General features: G+C 44.2%; 1 protein-coding gene and 1 long non-coding RNA gene across 2 annotated transcripts in view; one reads left to right on the top strand and one right to left on the bottom strand.

Moving 5' to 3' along the window:
* The window catches only part of TSKU (tsukushi, small leucine rich proteoglycan), a 44,723-nt gene that overhangs the window by 11,094 nt on the left and 10,128 nt on the right, over positions 1-23,501 (top strand). The window contains exon 2 of the mRNA XM_085847530.1: positions 15,846-16,082. The gene's annotated coding sequence lies outside the window, so the exon portion shown is untranslated. The remainder of the gene's footprint in view (positions 1-15,845; positions 16,083-23,501) is intronic.
* LOC147017709 (uncharacterized) lies at positions 464-22,035 on the bottom strand. Its single transcript, XR_015049607.1, has 3 exons — positions 21,906-22,035; positions 3,449-3,507; positions 464-613 (listed from the first exon to the last, which is right to left on the bottom strand). It is a non-coding gene; the product is annotated as an uncharacterized LOC147017709 (long non-coding RNA).

The following is a 23,501-nucleotide window of genomic DNA, read 5'->3' as shown; positions in this document are numbered from 1 at the left end:
CACCATGAAACAAAGCCTTCAGTATTGTTCACCAATGTACTCCATCTCTGCCATTTTCAGGTGATCAGGAACTGAAAGCTGATAAAAAGGAAGATATCTCATGTGTTGTACAAACATGACTGAACAACGGATGTGCAGGTAGAATGGTATGAAGTATTGGAATTGTCCCATAATGGAGAAAGTTTGTACAAGCAACTTCAACGCAAGATGAGGCCATTGGGCTCATAAATCCTAGAACGTCTCTTTTTTTGGTTTAACGTCTGGTTCTGAGAGCAATGCTCTTGAGGCCTCTGTACAGTGCACACATGCAAGAAAACATGATGGAAATGAGAGCCAACAGGAAATTGGCAGATTATGTATCACTGATGTAAATTCCTTTAATTCAACCAGGATAGTGTGATACATTAAAAGAAAATAACATTTAATGTATTGTGAATGGAAAACACTTCATGAAAACAGAGAATGTAACAAAAACTGTAATTTATTGATTATAGCAAAGAACACAATGAGCAGCGAGAGGTGCTGCACATGTCTGGGTTAAAGTTGACAGCAACAGCAGATGTGATGTTGGGATCACGTGTGTTGTGGTCTGAAACAGACAATGAAATGGATTCTGAAAAAAAACAAAGAACAGAACTTAAGGCTGGAATGGATAATGATGTATACGTTCGAGAAGGAGAAATTTTGCATCAACGGAAACTAAACTGAAACAGCCTCGGAGAACCCAAACTCTGTATATTGAGCATGGGACAGGATGATGATGAGGATGGTGTTGATGAAACTACACTGCCAAGAAAAATTATAACCAATCGTGTAGTATAGGAAAAGGTTGGCAGAGCAGTGGAAGAGAAGAGTTTGATCATAAAAGTTGGGGGCAAATGCAGCAGAAGAGGAAACAACACAGGCCTGACAAAAGAAATATATGAATTGAGGATAGAGGAGAGAATAACGAGCAGACTGAATATCTAAAGATGAAGAGAGATTGTCAGAAGAGCTGACAAAGTATTTGCTTTAAAAATGTGACATAGCTAAAAAATGTGACATCGCTAAAAAATGTGACATAGCTAAAAATATACACAAAGCTAAAAATGTGACATCGCTAAAAATGTGACATAGCCAAAAAATGTGACCGCTCAAAAATGTGACAAAACACAAAAAAAATGTGACATCGCTGAAAAATGTGACATCGCAAAAATGTGGCATTGCTTAAAATGTGACATAGCTAAAAAATGTGACAAAACACAAAAAATGTGACATCGATGAAAAATGTGACATCGCTAAAAATGTGGCATTGCTTAAAATGTGACATCGCTAACAAATGTAACATCGCTAAAAAATGTGACATTGTCAAAAATGTGACAGACAAAAATGTGACAAAGTGTGACAAAGGCAAAAATGTGACAAAACACAAAAAATGTGACATTGATAAAAATGTGAAATCGCTGAAAAATGTGACATCGCTAAAAATGTGACTATGCTAAAAAATGTGACATCGCTAAAAATGTGACAACGCTAAAAAATGTGACATCGCTAAAAAATGTGACAATGCTAAAAAAATGTCACATCGCTAAAATTGTGACATCGCTAAAAAAATGTGACATAGCTTAAAAAAAAAGTGACTGTCATAGTGTGACAGTTACAGCTAGCTCATTATAGAGTTTATCAATTGATCGGTTAATTTATTATATAACACTTTTAATTTTCAAGTAAAATCTCAAAATGTTTCGACAAAGAAGGAAGAGACAAGAAAGGAGGATGTTCAGATCCAGTAACTGCAAAGAAAAGGGATCTTAGGAGAGATTTAAAACCCGTAATTAATGATCTTTTGCAGATTTCCCACAGTTGAGGAGTAATACCTGAGGAATGCTCAATCAGTAAAAGTCTTCTTCTTCTTCTTCTTCTTCTTTTGGCTGCTCCCGTTAGGGGTCGCCACAGCGGATCATCCGTATGATCCGCATAGTGATTTGGCACAGGTTTTACGCCGGATGCCCTTCCTGACGCAACCCTGGTCGCCTCTTACGAAACAGGGATATGGTACTCCTATTTTAACCGGGGTATACACCGGCCCAGTACACTGATACTCATTTCGCCGACCTCGGAAGGATGACAGGCTGAGTCAACCCCCTGGTGTATTAATTCAGTGGCCCAATGGGGCTTGAACTCAGGATCTTTTGGATTCCAAGCCGCTGCCCTAACCACTGCGCCAACACCAGGCTTCTCAATCAGTAAAAGTCTTCATCATAAAATTAACAACAACCAGGAGATCCCTGGTGTTATACCGCAGCATTCTTGCAAGGATGCAAGATGTGATTATGTCAGAAATAATAATTCCAGCAGTGTGTGTGTGTGTGTGTGTGTGTGTGTGTGTGTGTGTGTGTGTGTGTGTGTGTGTGTGTGTGTGTGTGTGTGTGTGTGTGTGTGTGTGTGAGTGTGTGTGTGTGTGTGTGTGTGTGTGTGTGTGTGTGTGTGTGTGTGTGTGTGTGTGTGTGTGTGTGTGTGTGTGACCGCTGTTTCTCGACAACCGCTGGTCCGATCTAATTGAAACTTGCCAGGTATATTGCTGGGGACCTGAGGATGTGCCTTTTCAAGGTTTGATATTAATCGGACAAGTGCTTCCCAAGTTATGGCCATTTATTTACCAAACCAAAGGGAAGACACGTTGTTGCGTGGGCGTGGCCGATGGGGAAGGGAAGCTCAGCCACGTTCCCCATTACGGGTTACAACATACGGGCTTCCGGAGAGTGATGACTTCGTGTATTCTAATAATTTCTCGATTTCTTATGCGCATTTATAGATAAACACAATGGCCCAATTTATGATCGTTTTCAGATTAGACGGTGTATAAATTTCGGGAACATCAGAGTGCTGGTATGCTCCGAACCAAGAAGTAAATTTTTCTCTCTCTTCTCTTCTCTTTTTGTTTTTCCTTGCCACGACATTGCGAAAAGGTAAAATACGTTGGCGCTAATTGAATAATTGGGTATTAAAAATAAATTGCGAATAATCGGAACTGTGAATAATATCGAACTTCCGGGTCACGCACGTACGGGCATGTGAGAGCGAAGAAAAGGCCTGTGTGGTTTATTTATTTATTATTATTATTATTATTATTATTATTTTTTACGGGCACGTACTAGTGTCAGAAATGTAAGCAGAAGGTTAGGGTTAGGAGATAGGGTTCTAAATACGGATATCGAGGTTCATGGAAGAGCAGAATTTGAGTGATGCAATCAGATTTAACCGATTGAAGTGCGAGGCCGGCCGCCTTATTCTGAATGAGTTGTAAGGTGTTGAAGGAATAGGCCAGGAAACATGCTCACTTCATACTGCGGTTCCTGGTTCCACATCTGGCTTTTTAAACAAACCAAAACCTACTAATTGTAAATATTCCGTCGTGTGTCCTTGATTTCCCAAGAGACGTTATTAAGGAAATCCTTCGTTTGCTGACCTCAGTTTCCAAGAGATTCCACGACCAATGGTGTGACATAGCGGAGAATGGAGATGGATCTGAGATCAGGAGGGAGGGGGGGCAGATTGTCAGGGGTCTAGATCCCTTCCCTTTTTCAAGACAAAAATTCCATCAAATATCTTTATGCAGCAACTAGATCTTCGTTTAACAATATTTAAACAAGTTTTTCACCAGGGAAATATGAACAGACATCCATTTTGCCTTCAAACTTGTGAAAATCCCTTGCTGGTATACAAGAAACCTTCTTACTACTCACTGCATCAGCATGACATTTTCCAGTCTGAAACATATTTAGCCATCTAAATGCCTGAGTCTAAATACCATGCTCGATCAAGAATAATTGTCATTTGAAACCACATAATAATATAGGTATGTTCCGCTCTGTGTCAGGGTGGTCGGAGGTTCAAACCATACCAAAAACTTCTAAAAATGGTAAGTGCTGCTTCTTTGCTTGACGCTCAGTATTTAAAAGGACAGAGCACGGATAAACAAGGCTGGGAAGGCAATGGCAAACCACCAAGTATAACCCTTGCAAAGAAACTGCTTTGGCAGCACCGACGCTCTGTAGAGAGTATGGTACATCAAATCAAAAATAATACATGTGATGTGGTACATTCATTTGATTGTGTTCACATTATACAGACTAGCAAAGGTACCCAGCAACACCATGTCCCTCCTCCCATCCTTGCTCTCCCTCCTCTTACCTCACCCCTTCCCTCCAGACTCCCACCCACCCCTCCCTACCCTCACCTCCACCCCTCCCCCCACCTCTACCATTCCCCTCCCTCCTATAAATTGGAACCCGGTGTTGTCCAGGATCGAGCATGCATCTATTGTACGACCACAATTAAGCACAGATGGAGAGACAAACATTTTATTGATCAAGCTGAAAAATATTGAACAGAAATATCAACAAAATTGAGCAGATTATTGCAATGTTTTGGGGTAGACAAGATTGAATGTTTTTCCATCAAGGGCCAGAACATGCAAATTGTTTGGTGTTCCAACTCTAGAGCAGCCCACATATAGTTGACCATGTGAAAAAGACATTCAAAATCTGTTTTGTTGTCAGACAATCAAAGCGCACTCTCTAACCAGCTGTTTTCACTACCGGTTAAAATTTTTAGAACACCCCCATTTTTCCAGTTTTTACTGAAATTTAATCAGTTCAAGTCCAGTGAATAACCTGAAATGGTACAAAGCTAACGGGTAAATTGCCAGTGGTTAAAAAAAAAAGTTTAGGTTACCAAAAACTGAAAAATAATGTAAATTTCAGAGTTATTAAAAAGGCCCTTTTCAGGGAACAAGTAATGGATTAGCAACTGCAGCTGTTCTGCAGCAATGGAAGTAAATTAAGCCTTGAAGTTGATGCAAACAATCCTTCAGGTGTCCCAACTTTTGCTGATTAGTTACAAAACCTCTGTCTGTATAAAAGTAGTGTTGGAACTGCAGGAAAGTAACTGCAGGAAAGTAGTGTTGGACAATATTGCACTGCAGGAAGTCATATATTGCTATCATAATGGCGAGAAAAAGACAATTAACAAAGGAAGACAGACAGACCATTATAACCCTTAAAAGTGTAGGTCTTTCCTTTCGAGAAATTGCAAAGTAAGCCAAGGTGTCAGTGAGTACAGTTTCCTACACCATCAAAAGGCACTTGGAAACTGGAAGAAACTCTGACAGGAAGATGTCTGGCTGACCCAAAGCCACAACACAATCAGAAGACAAGTTTCTGACAGTCAACAGCTTGCGTGATAGGCGGCTCACAGGACAGCAGCTTCAAGCACAGCTTAACACTGGTCGGAGTAAGGAAGTCTCAGTTTCAACTGTGAAGAGAAGACTTCGAGCTGCAGTTTTGACAGGTCGAGTGGCAGTAAGGAAGCCATAGCTAAGATGGCAAAATAAGAAAAAGAGGCTTGCCTGGTAGTCCATGGGCCCAGGCCAGAAATTCCACTTGTCGGTACCATCTAAGGAAACCAATCCCAGTTATGATTTTTGAATTGGTGTATATATAGATAATATTTTGATGTGATAACCATTGCAGACTGGCAGCTTATTGGTAGTTATCATCTTTGGAATGTACGCACCCTCCGCATAATGAAAGCGAAAAGGCAAACTCAGAAACATTCACTAATGATGCAATTGCTGTTTCCACATGGGGCTAGAATGAACTGCAAACCACAAATACTTGTCTGAAATGCTTTATTTATACCATCCCAATAATCCTTTCTATCATTCCTGAAGGCAGAATTTGTTTTATGGCAGAAAGGGGCGAACAATAGGGCCTATCAAAATGTTACTGATTAGTGATTTTCAGTACATTTTAATTTATAATATTGTCATACAAGTTCTCTGGGTAGTGCTACTGAACCGCAGTAGCCTACAACATGCACATGTTGTATGAGGAAAACATTTATGAACATTTTACAAGTTTTTACCACAGTTAAAGGAATTGCCCTTCCCTTACCCTAGTTCCAACAAGCGTCCAAAATGTGAAATTTACGAATAACCCAAATTTCACCACGCTACTGTGGCATGTTTATGTACTATGTTTTACTCATGCATATTTGTAGCCATGAATGTCCTTGTGATTGTGCTAAAACATTCACACCATGGATCAGTAGTGTAGTCTAGTCTTCATCACTGTTATCAGCATCAGAGTCCTCGAGGTCTACAACCTCTTCCTCGACATAGCGGGCTGGTTGCTGCAGGTTCGCAACTTGCACATGTCAGTGCACTTCAGGCTATTGGCAAGGCACGTGCAGTCTGGGAGTTTGCACGACCGTCCACACTTGCAGGAAAGCAGTTGCAACACTGCATCCGGTGCTGGAGAACCCTGCATCCACTCGATGGCCAGCTTCCCGTCATCATCAGTGGTCCATCCACAACCCTTGGGACTTGGAACATAGGGTTGGCATTGCAGACAGTGGCTCCAAATAGCAGCCTGGTAGTTTGCACGGAGGACGTGCATGAAGAGGCAGTCTTCACATGGTGGAAGCTGACTGGACTCTATCTCTCCCCGTCTGGCACAGAAGAGTTGATGTCGGAGTTCATTGACTTTCGTGGTGTTGGTCGACGGCACGTACATGTGGCAGGTGACCTCTTGCAGCTTCTGAAAGAGCTCGATGGATACTTCCCATGAATGACCGAGCTGACTGAAGGCCTCTTGGTAGGTCTTATCCGACTTCATTTGCCTCAAGGCGCCCATCTTTCCCCGGCCTGCAAAGGCACTGACTGTATCACAACCGGAGAACACGTGCAGTCCAACCAGGGCATCACAGACACTGTCTCCCATCGATCTAGCAAGCTTGTTCATGTCGAGGAACCCTGTGCGGGTGTACGTACCACACTTCTGATACACGGGGCATGGGATGTCCTTATTGAAGGCAAGACACAGCACGAGGACATCTGTATTTTCGACAGTGATCACCACAGCCTTGTACCCAGCCTCTGCTGCATGCAGAGCATGCAGAAGCATTCGGGTGTCTGCTTCCTCCTGCGTGGACTTCAGCTCTGCCACTTCCTCCCAGTGGTCCTTGGTTTTTTTTGGTTTTTTTGATTTTCCCCCAAAACGTCAATATCTCAGAATGGTAAAATGGTAAAAATGCAAAATACATACACTACGCTGCTCTCCTGGAACGGTTATCACATATTGAAATAATCATATAGTCCCTACCAATAACTTAGTAGCCCTAAAGTTTGGTTTCCTCAGATGGTACCGATATATAACTGGGCCCATGGACTATGGGCCATGAAGCACCGCCAGTGGACTACTGAAAACTGGAAGAAGGTCTTATGGATGGATGAATCAAAATGTAAAATCTTCGGTTCATCACGCAGGGTTTTTGTACGCTGTCGAGTCAGCGAAAGGATGGTTCCTCAGTGTGTGACACCAGCTATCAAACATGGAGGAGGAAGCGTGATGATCTGTGGCTCTTTTGCTGGATCCAGAGTCGGCGACTTGCAGAGAGTGACTGGCACCCTGAACCAAAAGGGCTACAACAGCATTTTGCAGCGCAATGCAATACCCTCTGGTCTATGCCTAGTTGGTCAGGAGTTCATCCGACAGCAAGATAACGACCCAAAACATACCTCCAGGCTATGTCAGAACTTCCTTAGAAGAAAAGAACAAGACGTTAGGCTTCAAATCATGGAAGGGCCAGCACAGTCTCCAGACTTAAACCCCATCAAGCTGGTTTGGGATGAACTGGACAGAAAGGTGAAAGCAAAGCAAACTACAAGTGCAACACATTTGTGGGAACTTCTGCAACAATGTTGGGAGGAACTTTCCGAACAATATTTGATTTCCATTGTAGAAAGAATGTCACGAGTATGTTCGGCTGTTATATCTGCTAAAGGTGGCTACTTTGATGAGTCAAAAATTTAGATTAAATTTTGTTCAACAAAATGATTCCATGATTTCTTTTTTATCTGCAATTGTTTATTTGTTCTCTGCTTTAATTTCAGAATACATTGAAGCATTAAACTGCTTAAATTTCAGTAAAAACTGGAAAAATGGGGGTGTTCTCAAACTTTTAACCGGTAGTGTAGGAATACGGATCAAAATTGCTTCTTTTTAAATTTTTGCAATTGAGTGGAAATTTTTAAAAGAGTAAATTAATTAAAATATTATTAAAATAATAGACGGAAGGGTCTGGTTGTCTTGTTTTTTTTTTTTCCTGTGCAAAGAAAAAAAATCTCTGACAAATCTCTGACAAGGCTACGAGTAGCATCATTGACTGAGGGTGTCCTTGTCATTTGAAAGCAGATAATAATATAGGTATGTTCCGCTCTGAGTCAGGGTGGTTGAAGGTTAGTGTGAGGAGTCCAAAGTAAAGGTCCTCCAGGCCAGTTACTTTGAGCGGCTGTACCAGGCTGATCCACCAGCTGTCGAGTTGGATGTCAGGGGTGTTACTATCCCTATTGCTGACCCTCCAATCAACTGTGGTCCACCTTCATTTGTGGAAACAGATTGTAGTGAACCGGTTGAAATGGGGTAAAGCTCCTGGAATCTGTGGCATCCATGCTGAACTTCTCAAGGCTGGTGGAAATGCTGGACTCGTGTCGTTGCATGCAGTTCTGTGCTCTGTCTGGAACACAGGCATCATCCCAACTGACTGGAAGAGAGACCTTGTTGTCCCTTTCTGGAAAGGGAAGGGTGATCGCCAAGACTGCAACAACTACCGAGGGGTGATGCTGCTCTCATTGCCGGGCATGGTGTTTACTCGGATAATTATTGAGAGGGTTCACCATCACATGCTTGAGCAGCAGCATCCAGAGCAGTCAGGCTTTACACCAAAGAGGTCAAGGATTGATCTTATCCTTGCTCTCCGGGTCCTCGCCGAACGCAGAAGAGAGTTTCGGCAGGGGCTGCTGCAGCCTATGTTGATCTTTGTAAAGCTTTTGATTCAGTGAATTGGGATGCCCTCTGGAGGATTCTTTGTCTTCTTCGTGGTTGCCACCAAAACTGATCAATCTGATATCTGAACCATACTGTGATACTGAGAGTGCTGTGAGATGTGGTGGTACCATCTCTGACTTATTTCCAGTTGTTACTGGAGTTCGTCAGGTGTGTGTACTGGCCCCCACCCTTTTCAGCACTTGTATGGACTGGATTTTAGGGAGGATGTCGGAGAGATGAAGTTGCGGTGCATCATTTGGGAATGTCAAAATCTCTGACCTTGATTTCGCAGATGATTCAGTCATCTTTGCGGAGACTCTGGATGTCCTCTTGAGGGCCCTCGAGGTGCTGAATGAGGAGTCGGAGCCACTGGGATTATGGGTTTCCTGGGTCAAAACTAACATCCAGCCTTTCAATGACATCTTGGATGCTGCTGTCTTGTCTGTGCCTGTTTGTGGTGAGGATGTTGAGGTCATGGAGAGATTCACTTACCTTGGCAGTGATACTCATGTCTGCTGGCTGTGAGCCAGAGGTTCACAGACATCTGGGTCAGGCCTGGGGAGTCATGGATTCTCTGGATCATGCAGTGTGGCGCTGCTGGTACCTGTGCGGGAGGACGAAAGTCCAAGTTTTCAGATCCTTGGTGCTTCCAGTCTTGCTCGATGGATGAGACTTGGACTCTGACCAGGGATCTGAGACGGATACTTAATTCCTTTGGTACCAGGTCTCTTCGGAGAATCCTTGGCTATTGCTGGTCAGACTTTGTGTCCAACAAGCAGTTGCTGAGAGAGACTCAGATGCGATGTGTTTCCTGCATAGTCCATGAGCATCAGCTGCGGCTATATGTACACGTGGCTCGTTTTCCTGATGCTGATCCTGCTCACCAGATTCTTTCAGTGAATGAGCCTCGTGAGTGGAGGCCAATGGGCCGACCACGTGCCTTGTTGTTGCAGCAGTTGATCAGCATCTCAAGGATATGGGGATGGGCCAGACATCTGCCTGGGGGATGGCCAGACTGAGGCCCTTGGAGTATCTTGGGAGACAAAGTTGCTCTTTGCCTGACGGTGGGTTCCAAGACATCTGCAGGCAACATCCAGGATGGTCATCTTGAAGTCACTCAACAACTCTTCAGGATTCCCCACAGCACCCAGACACACCCCCCCCCCTCCCACCCCAACTCCCCACTCAGCCTGTTCGCAAACTTCTCAGCCTACCCTCTTATCACTGAGCTTGTCAACATCCAGCCTAGGCTGGGATGGTACCATTCTCCTACATTTAAGCTGCAACTTCAGAGATGCCACAACAATCCTGTGACCAGTATTGAGTAACTGGGCACTCCAGTAGACCCAACAGTTCTGAATCATTATCCAGCGACCATCAATGAGCACATGGTCAATCTCCTTTGTCACATCACCAGGGTTGGAATTACAAGTCCAGCGATGAGCTGTGGGTGCTGAAACCATGAACCGGCCACACTAAGTCCATGACTTCTTGCAAAGTCAAGGACCTTGGTGCAATTCTGGTTCACATTTCTAAACCCATGGGGACCAACACACGTCTCGTAACCATCCCTATCAATTCCAGTCGATGCATTGAAATCCCCCAAGACTAGAAGAGTATCTTGCCTGTGGCACTGATCAACCCCAGACTCGAGCGTGGCATAGAATGCTTCTTTCATGGTGAGATGACTCGCCTCAGTCAGAGTATATACAGAGACCAGGGAAACAACACCCAAGAAGTGACGAATCCTTCATCTCATAATACGCTCGTTGACCGGTGTTACCTCAATTATTATTGGAGTCAGCTTATTGGACACAGCCACAGCAACTCCTTGGGCATGGTAACCATCAGAGCGACCAGACCAAGAGTGCGTGAAAACACCCACCATGATCTCGCCGCAATCCAGTCTCCGAACCTCAGAAAGTACTGCAATACCAATGTTCAAACGCTTCAGCTCAGATGATAACACAAACAGGTGATCATCCTCTCTTAGGGATAGGATATTCCAGGCACCCACCCGAAGGGACCGCCTCAGGTGAACCCAAGGAGACCGCCGTCTGGTGGACGACACCCCAGCACCTCCCCGACACACACTACTGCAATCCAACCCGGTAAGGTTACCCAGTGTTTTCCCTCCTATCATCAAAGAGTGGGGGTCCCAAAGCCTTTGCCCCAATCCTGTCGTCTGGTGAGCTGCCCTGCAAAGGGAAGCTGCACAGGAGGTACTCCCACGGAGTGGGTTTTTCAGTTTTCTTTGCGTTTTTTGTGTTTTGCTGAGTGAAGCGTTTTAAGTTGGCCGGAGTGCAAATCCTTCCACCAACCTCCTAATAAGTGGTAACCCAACTACAGGAGGACGTCCGCAGATGCAGATAGGCACCAGAAATGGATGGCCGTTGGATATCAAGGAGCTTCTCCGCCCCTTGACAGGTTTTGTTTTTCATCCTGCTGTGTGTCCACATCCATACACTCTTCTCACCAGAAAACCTGGTGGGGGAGATGGTTTTGTCGCCGAAAAGCCAACCATGAAATAGATTAGTACAGGTTTGCATGGTACCTGTAGCAAGTCACAGATGTAATCTGGCCTGACCTGACAAATGGTGAAGAAACACTTAAAAAGTTCTCGTATCTGGATTCAGATCCGGATCGTCACCAAAATCTAACTAATTCGTCCTTGGCACCAACAAACCTGTTCATCAAGTTTCATTCGAATCAATCCATCTCTTTTTGTGATATCCTGCTGAGAGACAAACAGACAGACAAGGGTGGAAACAATTTCTGTCCACCTTCAGTTATGGAGATAATTACATTGGGAAACATTCCACTCAAAGCAGAACATCACATTAAAATACAGAAATTCTCCTTCTCACACACATGTATATATCTTTTAACCACTTACTCACTCACTCACCCACTCACCCATTCACTCCATTGGGACCATACTCTGAACAATGTTGATGCTGCCAAAGCAGTCTCCAAGGCTATTGGGCACAATCCTGCACAGGTCACCACTCCAACACAGGATACTTAAATGGCTCAATCATCCCAGCAAGCTGGTACTCATTTTGCCAACCTCAGAAGGATGACAGGTTAAGTCAACCCCACCTGGTATTAATTCAACATCCAAGCAGGAATTGAACTCAGGACCCTAGGATCCCAAGCCTAACACCCTAACCATTTAGTCAACACCAGGTATACTCACTGACTGACTGACTGACTGACTGATATTAAAGATCGGTACCTTGTTGGTGACGTAAAAAGCTGAAATTTTTCGTGCTGATGGACATCGAAGCAGATACACTGAAAAAATTCACACAATTGGTGGGCAACATCCACAAATGAAAATATAAATAAATGAAAAAAAAAGAAAGAGAAAAATGCAGGTGAGCGACCCAAGACAATGGGGAGGCATCAGAAAGCATCTGTGAATGAAAATATAAATAAATGAAAATAAATACATGAAAAATCAAATGCAGGTGAGCGACCTGAGACGATGGGGAAGTATGGTTCGTATGCTTACACAATGTGCAAGCACAGCCCGCTAGTAATCTATATATTACTAAAACTCTCATCTTGTATGTATGCATGCATGCATGTATGTATATATGTATGTATGTATTTTCCCGAAACACAGCCAAAACGGTACATGATAGCGCAAACATTTTCGGCCCACCTTACTCGCCATTCTCCTGCGGTGTGCAGTATCAAGTTTTGTTAAAATCGAGCAACGAAAAGATGATTAAACAAATCAATTCCCGATTCAGTCAAGTACTCTTCGGGAAAATTTGATCAATGCAAACAACCTCAGCGGTATAGTTCGCTGGAGCTATCTTTTTGGTTAAACTTGAAATGATTTTTTTCATCAACTGCTGTCACAACAGGAACCCAACGGGTTCATGGGTCGTCTAGTAGAGAAATAAAGCTCTTTCTAACAACTGAATCACTGACTGACTGACTCACTGATTGATATTAAAAATTGGTACCTTCCGGGTGATGTGGAAAGCTGAAATTTTGCGAGCCGATGGACATCGAAAACTGATACACCGGGAAAAGTCAGAGAACCGTTGGAAAGCTTCCACAAATGAAAATAGAAATAAATGGAAATAATTAAATTCATGAAAAATCAAATGCAGGTGAGCGACCTGAGACAATGGGAAAGCAAGGTTTGTATGTTTACACAATGTGTAAGCACACCCCACTAGTATATTATTCATGTATATTTATATATATATATATATATATATATATATATATATATATATATATATATATATATATATATATATATCCCTGTGTTGTAAGAGGCGACCAGGGTTGCGTCAGGAAGGGCATCCGGCGTAAAACATGTGCAAAATCACTATGCGGATCATACGGATGATCCGTTGTGGCGACCCCGAACGGGAGCAGCCGAAAGAAGAAGAGGAGAAGATATATATATATATATATATATATATATATATATATATATATATATATATATATATATACATATATATATATATACATACCTATATATACATATATATACATACCTATATATACATATATATACATGCAGTCACGGGTACCGAGACACTAGCTTGTCACTCAGGGGGATTAATCCCCTGTTGTCCTCGGTGGAGTCGGACCTGTGGCCACCGCTCACAATTAACGTTGTGGTACAGTGGGTTGTTTTAGAACCACGAACGCCAACCAGTTAACCACGAGTTCCAGTGTCCACCGTCTAATTATTCCATTTAACTGGAGGTCACGTGGTTACCTGAGCAGAGAGCACGCCCTCGGCAAAGCACCAATATTATCTGATTAGATTTTAATGAGGGCGGCCGAGCGTTTTAGCCGCATGTGCGTGAGCAGGGAGCACGCCCTCGGCAAAGGACCAATATTATCTGATTAGATTTTAATTAGGGCGGCCGAGCGTTTTAACCGCAGGTGCGTGCCGACGATTTTGGTCAAATCTTTGGTAATTACCTCCCAGTCTATCTCGATTCGGACAATGCTCGACCAATGGAAGGAAAGGACAAACATGGACAGGTTGGAAATTGACAAGTGATTTATTAATAATAAAATAAATAAATGAAAAAAATGGTATTTGCTGAGGTAAATAAATGAATTAATTTCAAAGCAAAATCAATCAAAATGCTAGGAAAGATACAAAGAGCAGATGCTTATCGGGGGTTGACTTACTTTCAGCGAAACACAGACAATCGTACCCAACTGATCATTCGGGAGAAGTGGGGGGGGGGGGAGGGGGAAGAAGAATCGTCTCACTCACCAGAGAGAAGTTTGGCATGAAGTGAAAACGTCCTGAAATGTGTGCGTGCGTGTCACGTCTGTCGCCAGCACCCAGCCTTGCCGTGCACCCTCTCGCGAACATTCTTGAACGCCAGTCAAAGTCTGGAGGGCACTGAGATCGTCTGTCGCGGGTTTCGACCCCGGTGTTGTTGGTGACCAACCGTGCCTCACTTGTTGGCGGCGCTGCACACACCCACACGCGCACCACACGTTCACTTGCCCAAGCTTACTTCTCGTTCTCTCCTCCCTCCCTGGCTTTCTTTCACCCTGCTTTCTTTCACCCCGCTTTCTTTCGCCTCCGCTTTCCTCTCTCCCACTTTTTTCTCAGAACGTACCTCTCGTTCGTTTTATATCTTCGGGCCGTCTCCGTGGGTGCAGTCCGCCCCAAGCTCACCCTGCCCCACTTGCGCACGGTTACCATGATGACCCGTGCGCTCTCAAAAAAGGCGGGTGTCGGAGTTCGCGAAAGAATGTTGCTGAGGAAATATCAGGGCAGGCTTCAGAGCTCGTGAAAGAAATGTGTGTAAACGTGTCTGTCGTAAAGAAAAAAACTTCCCATAAGAGAGGGGATCTATCCTTTACCCTTCTCAACGCATCACATTTAAGATCCCATTAGACATGTGGATGGGGCTAATCTGAACATGCATTTAAGGAAATAACTGTCTGAGGACCTGGATTTGTGGATGCATTCACCAGACCGGATTCTAAAATCCATAACAATACATATATATATATATATATATATATATATATATATATATATATATATATATATATATATATATATATATATATATATGTGTTTCTGTTTATACTATGAGGTGTGTGTGTGTCACCTATTTTCACAGATGGCTGAACGGATCTTCGTCAAACGTTCAGAGGTTCATCAGTGTGTACCTGGGAGTGTTTTAGGCAAAAACAACTTTAATTTTTTTTCATTATTTTATTGTTTTTTTTAAATCACTCTGTAGTGCCTTAGCCTTTGTAGCTATGTGGATAATATCGCACCAACAGCACCGGGTCTCCCTGCTGGTATATAACATCATACAAACGGAGATGCCTTACAAACCCTGCTTTGTTCACCGTGTCCTACACGCCCTCCATCAATAAACAGCTCACCATTCATTTAGGTTCAAACAGATTCGTTGTTTCAAGTTTTTCCTTTCTCTCCATGTAATTATGGCAATCAATGGATTAATCATAAATGGGAAGTCCGAATGCGATGACGAGTCCGTCAGTACACAGGAGTAAATGTGTAATGTCGGGCCAGCTGTAAACCCCCATACTGGTGTCTCGCAGGGTTGATTCATCACCGTGTGTGTGTGTATGTGTGTGTGTGTGTGTGTGTGTGTGTGTGTGTGTGTGTGTGTGTGTGTGTGTGTGTGTGTGTGTGTGTGTGTGTGTGTGTGTGCCTGGACGTTAAACTGGGTAATAGTTGGACGGTGGTCGTTAAAGATACCACGGTGTCCTTCCCGAAGAGGAGGCGAGCTATCGCCTGCACCCTGGTCAAATTACAAATTCCTGCCGTAACTCCTGTTGCGAAGGCAAATGTGGCAAACCATCGATGCGCCGCTTTGTCCAGAGTCCGGTCCCACTGGATGTGTATGGTTTATTCAATGCGGGGCGGGTGGAACATGGTTGTCGGGTGAGGTATGAACAAATAATGTTCGGCTTGATGTCGTGCAGATCCCCTTTAGGCGGGTGTTACTGACCCGGCCCCCACACGTCACCCAACCACCCGGATTGTGTCCCCCGGGGATCACGGCAAGAGTTTCCAGCTGTGCACAAAGCGCCACGTTCGGGGCCAGTGAAGTCAGAACCGCGAGAGAGTGCGGGGAAAACCTGCACATGATGGCGATGTCGATGTGAGACAAACGTGGACGTGGAATCTGCGCTTCGTGCCCCTCGGGGGTGTACGTACAGGTAACGTGCAGAGAAACACCGGTGTGCCTCTTGTCGGTGCCACGTGACCGTTGTCCGCGAATGTTTCAAACTTTGTTTCACTTCGCAGATTGTTTTCCTCTGCTCTCTGCGAACTACCGATTGGTAGGGTTGAGGTTAAGATCGCAGTTGGAGTATTTTACAAGTGTTCGCAGCTCAATGTGTAGCTTTAAGTTGTGTGTTCAAGCTCGGATGGATGAGTGGGGACAGTGAAGTCGGGGGAGGGGTGGTTCTTGTAACGCCACATGTGTGTTTGGTTCAATTCCTCGTCAGCCAAGGGAATGGTGGTGCTTTTGATCCCCGAACAATGTGATCACTCGATCCTCTTAAAGAATCCAAAACGAATTACCTTTCGAACGGAGCTTTTTCATCATGTCCAATCAGGACTGGATTTACTTAACCTTATCAGTGCCCCCCCTCCCAATTATATATATATATATATATATATATATATATATATATATATATTGTAATGTAAAAAAATGAATTACAACATAATGTAACATCAATAATTTTTAATCAAGTTAGTTCCATATCAAGTACATCAAAGTAAATCAAGTTCCATATCATGTACATCTTACACACAGGAATAATGGAAAAATACAATGAAACTGAAGCATAATAAATTACAATGAAATACAATGCATACAATGTATAATAAAAAGCATACAATGAAACCAGAGAACCCACAAGTCCCCGGTGGGCCCCGTTACTGGTGGACCCGAGGCCAATGGCCTATGTTGCCTATTGGAAAATCCGGCCCTGTGTCCAATGCAAGTTGACCCGCAGGTTTCTACTTCCAGAAACCCCCAAAAGTGAAAATATCCATTTCACTGAATGTTCAGCACAAAACGCTCGACGGTGAATGTTCTCAACCAAATGGATGATTGTTACTGATTGTAACCGATGAGTTGTGATATCGAGGCTTTCAATTCCGATGGAATTCCGATGAGATGAAACACCGTGGTGGTCTTGGAGCTCAACATTTATTTTAAACTCCATCACCACTTTGCTTTCAAGGTTTATTGAACTCGCACTTCGAGGTCGTGGTGTTCAATTCATGGTGTCGGTGTGTCGACCCCTCGGGTACTGCAACACTCGTAACTATTCCTTCATGGGGAGTCTTCCCTGATGTGGTAATTCATGTAAAATTGGTCATGCAGGTGTGCGCGTGCACTTGTGCACCTTTTAACTGGAATGGTGACCATGAATCCATGTGCCACACCAGCACCGACTGCAGGGGTCATCGCCGGCATGGGGGTGACTGCCGTGCATTCACCTTGTTTGGGTACTCATGACCAGGTAAACCGAAGTTAAGTTATAGCTGGGATGATGACTATCAACATTGAAAGGGACAAACCAGCTCAGTTGCATATTTTTGGGGATAAAAGTTGAGGTTCGTGGAGGAGCTAGAACATAGAACAGATGATGATGTACAGACCAAAATGAGGAGAGGAGGAGATCGGAACCATACTTTGTGCAGAGTGTTGGTGCTGCTTAATCAGTCTCCTTGGCTATTGGGCACAATCCTGGATGGGTCACCACTCCGACACAGGATACCAGCAAGCTGGCACTCATTTTGCCAACCTTGGAAGGATGACAGGCAGAGTTAACCCCACCTGGTATTAATTCAACAGCTGAGCAGGATTTGAACTCAGGACCTTCAGATCCATAGTCCATCAACCTAACCATTAAGCCACCACCAGGCATGAACCAAAAGGAACAGGAGAAACCCACCAACAGAAGGGTTGAGGGACAAAATAGAGGAATAAGTGATGTGGAGGAAGAATGATGCCAAGGAGAGGAAAGTTGGGGTGGACAATATGGATACAGAAGCAAACTCTCAGGAAGCAAAAACTGTAAACTTGGAAAGGTGGGATTGGGGAGGATTAACGGGGGTATAAAAGATCATGGTATTGGATGGGGGATTATCTGAGATGGTGGAGAACAGCTGTCTTGAAGATCGGGAGGGAAGAATGAGGTGGAAGAGAATGTTAAAGGTGGTTCTCTAAGCGGGGGGGGGGGGGGGGGGAAGGGAACGAATGGGTGGAGGTGAGCAGTGATTCTGGATTTTGGGAGTTTCACCAGAATGGGATTGATGGCAGACCGCGTGCACCCAGCATACCCAGGGGAAGGAGAAAGGAACAGAACACAGAGGGAGAGAGAGAGAGAAAGAGCAAAGAGTGCAAGACCAGAATGGAGGTGGTTAATGACAGAGCGACCAGCAACCTCTCTGTGATGGTGAAGTGATACGCCCATAGTCTCGGTTTCATCGTGGGAGATTCCAATAATCTTAAAGGTCTTGGTTTCTACGACGTCAAGCTGAGCAAGATGTGAGGCAAGGGAGGCAGCCCAGAGGGGAGAGCAGTACTCCATCAAGCTGCGGATGAAGGCCTTGTAGAGAGTATCCACAATGTCTTGTCACCCATGAGTAACTGAGGATTTATCTCCAGTACAGTTACATTTTTGTTGCATGTACGTTTATTACATGCAACTACATGACATTACATGTACCTTCAATAATGTTACCCCTCTCATGCATGCAATGGATCTGTTTGTGCACTGTTATTCTCTTGAGTCGCAGTCGCTGGCTTTGAGAGGAGAAGAGGTCAGAAAGCCATGTGTGGAGCTCCCAGAGAATTGCACCAAGAAAATAAAGTTCCAGGTTTATGGGTGAGCGCAGGATTCACGAGAGGATTGCTCAGACCTGTTACTTGACCTCCGACCCTGGAGCCGCAAGCCACGGATAACTCAGCAACCCTACAGGTTGCTGACCAACCATGGACGCCGTCTGAGGAGGCTAAGTTTGGCAGGGTCCCTGCTCAAAGTCTCGCCTTACCTAACCGGTGACCACGCTCCTGATGTCCACCTTTGTATCTACTTATTACGTACTGCCATGCTAAATCGTAGGTGGGAGCTCGGCTAAACTAGTGGAGCAAATTGCTGGGGTATAATGTCCCGTCTATCTATTACATACGCTATCTCGACCCAATGATGGAAAAAGACACCTGAAAAGGTTTGAAACGGTTTACCAAAGAAAATGATATACTTACAGGTACGGTTCAAGTGTATACAGTGTCACAAAGAAAAGCAATTAGCCCTTAAGCACATAAAGGTCCCTTTTAATACTCTTATCTTATCAAAGCACAGGACAGGCATGCCTCACTCACACTGGGAAAAGTATAGAGAGACAGAGAAAGTTTGGGGCTTTGTGTTGGCCCCTCAATTACCCTGTGCAACCAGGCAATCTTGCGTTGGTCCTAAGTGGATGGTTAGGGAATGGAGGGGGGGGGAAGGGAATGCAAGTGGTGTGTGAATGTGGGGTGTCGGTGTGGCGTGTCAGGAGAGTTGCATGGCAGTATGGATGGAGCCGCGACGCCCAAGGATTGCATGCTGCCGTTCACCCTCAGAACCACTTTGGTCAGCGCAACTCGTTTGATTCCAGCGCAACTTGTCTCGTTTCAGCGTAACTCGTCCAGGCAGGCAGGAAGGCAGGTTCATCAGATGGCTCTTCGATTGCTGGCACGTCTGGACTTTTATAGGTGCTCGGTGAGACGGGGCTTCAGGGGAGCAAGGGTCACTCCAACACTCTCTGACCCCTGTGTATTAGGTCACCTCTTTCAGTCTTCATTTAGTCAACCAGACTCAGTGGTGTAATGGTTAGAACAAGTCTGGGATGTCGGCAGTTAAAAACCCAGCCGAGTCAAACTAAGGACTTCAAAAATGGTACGTGCTGCTTCCTTGCTTGACGCTCAGCATTTACAAGGCAATAAGAACATGAACAATCCCCATGGTTTGGTATCCATAGGGAGGAAGAAATTCCTCGTGAGGAAATGCCCCATTGAGTGCGGTGTGAAAGGCGGTACCATTGTTGTGACGTCGCTCGCCATTGTTTTGACGTCGCTCAGTCAATCATACTCAGAGTATCCCGGGTAGTAACAGAACTTCCTCCAAGCTCAGTGGTTGTGTTAAGTGTTTGTCTCATCAGTGTGTGTGTGTGTGTGTGTGTGTGTGTGTGTGTGTGTGTGTGAGAGAGAGAGAGCCTTCGACCTTGTATATATAACAAATTAAAAAGTTGTAGGTTGGTTTCTTCCTTTTCTGTTTCATCCCCGCTTTCCCCCTTCCTCTTCTTGCTGTGTTTCATTCATCTTGTGTCACCCCCATATGTCCTTCTCCTCCTCTTGATATCACTCTCACTTCTACTTTGCTGTTGGTGTTTCCATCTTTTCATTTTGTTGCCTTCCATTCCATTCTGCTCCAGCTCTTCCATGACCCTCGATCATGTATAGAGGGGTTTCCGGACCCATGATGCAATTTTACTTGGATGCCATATTGGTTGGCAAGCTAAACAAGTGATAAAAGGTAAACAAGACCAAACAATGCCATGTAATTAGTGTAACCTTCCATTGCGGTAAGTCAGAATAACGAGATAAACGTGCTGCATTGTAGAGCTACTGATGCTATCAAGCCTATCATTGCCAGAGAAGTGAATACAACCGACATGGTGCCATGCATGGCATTCTGGGATAGCTCTGAAAACCCTAAATACAAAAAAACATGGTTAAAACATTTTAACATCTTTATGAATAATCCAGAATCTTCTGCTTACTCGATGTTGCAGTGCGTTGATGAACAAGCTTTTGACGAATATGACGTAAAAAAAAAATCAGTTTTGAAAAAGCTAAAGAAATCTACTGTAACTTAAGAGTTCATAATTTTGGCCCTGTCAAAATTTCAGCCATCTCAGTAAAATAATTACAGGGATACCAAACGATTACAAACTCATCCAAACACTTTAATGATCCCTTACTGAATCAGTACACGCTACTTATGGCTCAAATTTCTTAACGAAGGAATGTGCATAATTATCCTGCCAACTGATGTCTGACTCGAGTCTCGACTCCGAGTCCCTCTTTGTTTTTTTGGAGAAGGAAGAAGATGGACTGGCCTCAAACTGGCCTGTGGTTCCTCTGGAAGTATTACACACCAGTTACTTGGGCAAGATGCAAGTTTCATTCACGGTGATCTATCTTGTGGGATCATTGAGGCCTGCAAGATGCGTCTGTGTCTTGAGTTTTGGATTATTTACTCAATCAGGTTCGGTTTACTATCAATTCCAAACGTTTTTTTTTTTAAATCAAATCTCTTTCCTCCCAAGCGATTTTATTTTTCCTTGATACAATGCACACATGTATTGATGGCGTACAAAACAAATGTTATTTATTTCTTATTTTAATGGTTGGATTATGGAACATGAATCAAGGCATTCTTCAAGATGTGGAGAGAAGCAATATTGACTTCACCTCTAATGCCCCCCACTCTCCCACCTCCTACCCATCTCCAACCGTCCTGTGTAATCATATAACTGTCAAACATTTTTGACACTCATGGAATGAAGCCGATATGTAACGGTGAAGATTTAGCGTGAGTTTGGGGCCATTGACATCTTTAATATGCAAAAACAAATTCTTGCACAGCCCCTCCACCCACAACTTTCCCCTTTATATCCTATCTCCCATAAATCAATCTTCCCTTCCATGCCCTTATTCCTATCATCTCCCAAACATTTTCTCCTTTTGTTTCTTCCTTCCCACCTCCCATAATCTTTTTTTGCTTTCTATCCTCCCCTCTTTCTTTGCTCTTCTCAATCAAACAACCTCCATCAGCTACTTAGAATGAGAAAAAGCATGATGGCATGGATGTCTTGTCTTACATTCATGTGCACAAAGGAAAGATGAATGGTCTACGTTAGTTTCAGGCAGAATTGCATATGCTCATGACCTAATCGCAGCCGATGCAGTTTACCATCAAAGCTGTAATGTCAACTTCAGGACTGGGAAGCAGGTTCCACAGCAACATTCCTCTGGACTAGGTAGTGTTGCAAAGAAACAAAGGCTTGGCAGAACCAAAGAAGCAGAAAGATATGAAGCATTCCTGTTGGTTGCAAAGTATCTGGAGGAAAATGATGATCAACAGATTACAATAACAGACTTACTTGAGAAAATGGAGACAGGTCTTTTGGGTTCAGAGGTTGCAGCTTATGGCTTTACACATATGAAGAGTAAACTCATGGAACATTTTGGTGACAATATCATAATAACTGAGCTGAATAGGAAGCCAAATGTTGTAACTTTTAGATGATATTTTTTTTATTTGTTATTATATTTAATATTATATTTTTATTATATTTTGTTATAATATTTTTGTATACCTTGTCGAGGCTCGTATGAGAGCTAACACACAACGCACAGAAAGGGGGGCATGAGACAAGAGGGGCGGGAGTGGGAAGGACAAAACAGTGGGGAACAGAGACATTACAAGATCTGTAGAAGGGAGAGGGATGGGGTGGGGAACACAGGGTATAGAAGATGGACATCACAGGGACTTTCAGGAAGGAAAGCAGGCAATTTGAAGGAGGTGGGCTTGGGTGCATTATCGGGGGTAGAAAAGATCGAGGATTTTGATGGGGGGCGGTAAGAGGTGGTGGTGAACAGCTGTTTTGAAGGCCTCGAGGGAAGAATGTGATTGAACAGAGTGAGGGAGCTTTTTCCAAAGGCGGGAAAAAGAGGACTGAAAGAGTGAAGCTGAGCAGTGATTCGTGATTTTGGTAGTTTTACCAGGAGGGGGTTGTTGGCGGACCTTGAGCGCCCTGCGAAAATAGGGTGGGGACGAATCGCAGACACAGCAGGGGGGGGGGCGAGACCGGAGAGGAGATGGTGGAAGACAGAAAGACCACTGACCTGCCTGCGGTGAGAGAATGAGAGGCCCAAAGACTGAGCCTCATCGCCGGAGCTACCAATGACCTTGGTTTCCACAGCGTGAAGCTGAGAAAGGTGAGAGGCAGGAGCACCAGCTCAGAAGGGAGAGCAGTACTCCATCCAACTGTGGACGAAAGCTTTGTATGTGGTCAGGAGCTCAGGTGGGCCGAGGAAGGACTTTGCAAGATGGAGGATTCCCAGTTGGTGACTGGCTTTGGAGGCGAGGTTTGAAATGTGGCTTTCCCAGGAAAGGTCATGGCAGATAGTGAGACCCAGAAGCTTGAAAGAAAGGACTTCTTCCAGAGGATTGTTGAGAAAGTAGATGGGGGGGGGTCCAAATGGTCCTTTCGGAGAGACATGGTGAGAGTGTGAGATTTGTCCGGATTGAAAGACATGTTCCACGTGTTGGACCGGTTTGTGATTTTATCCAAATCTGCAGTGAGCTTCTGCCGGTCTGAGGGATGGCAGATGGTACGGCAGAGGGTGGTGTCATCAGCAAAGAGATAAGAGGATTTTCCAAAGAGTTGGAGAGATCATCACTGAAAACCAGAAAAAAAAACTCAGGGCCTAGAACACTGCCTTGAGGAACTCCAGCCTGGACAGGAAGAGGGGATGAGATAATTCCATTAAGGGCCGCACGTTG

The sequence above is a fragment of the Eptatretus burgeri genome, chromosome 11, assembly GCF_056783735.1.
Source record: "Eptatretus burgeri isolate ZD-2024b chromosome 11, Ebu_testis_v1, whole genome shotgun sequence".
Lineage (NCBI taxonomy): Eukaryota > Metazoa > Chordata > Myxini > Myxiniformes > Myxinidae > Eptatretus > Eptatretus burgeri.
The sequence above is the reverse complement of the archived record's forward strand: the minus strand, read 5'-3'. Positions and strand labels throughout refer to the sequence as shown.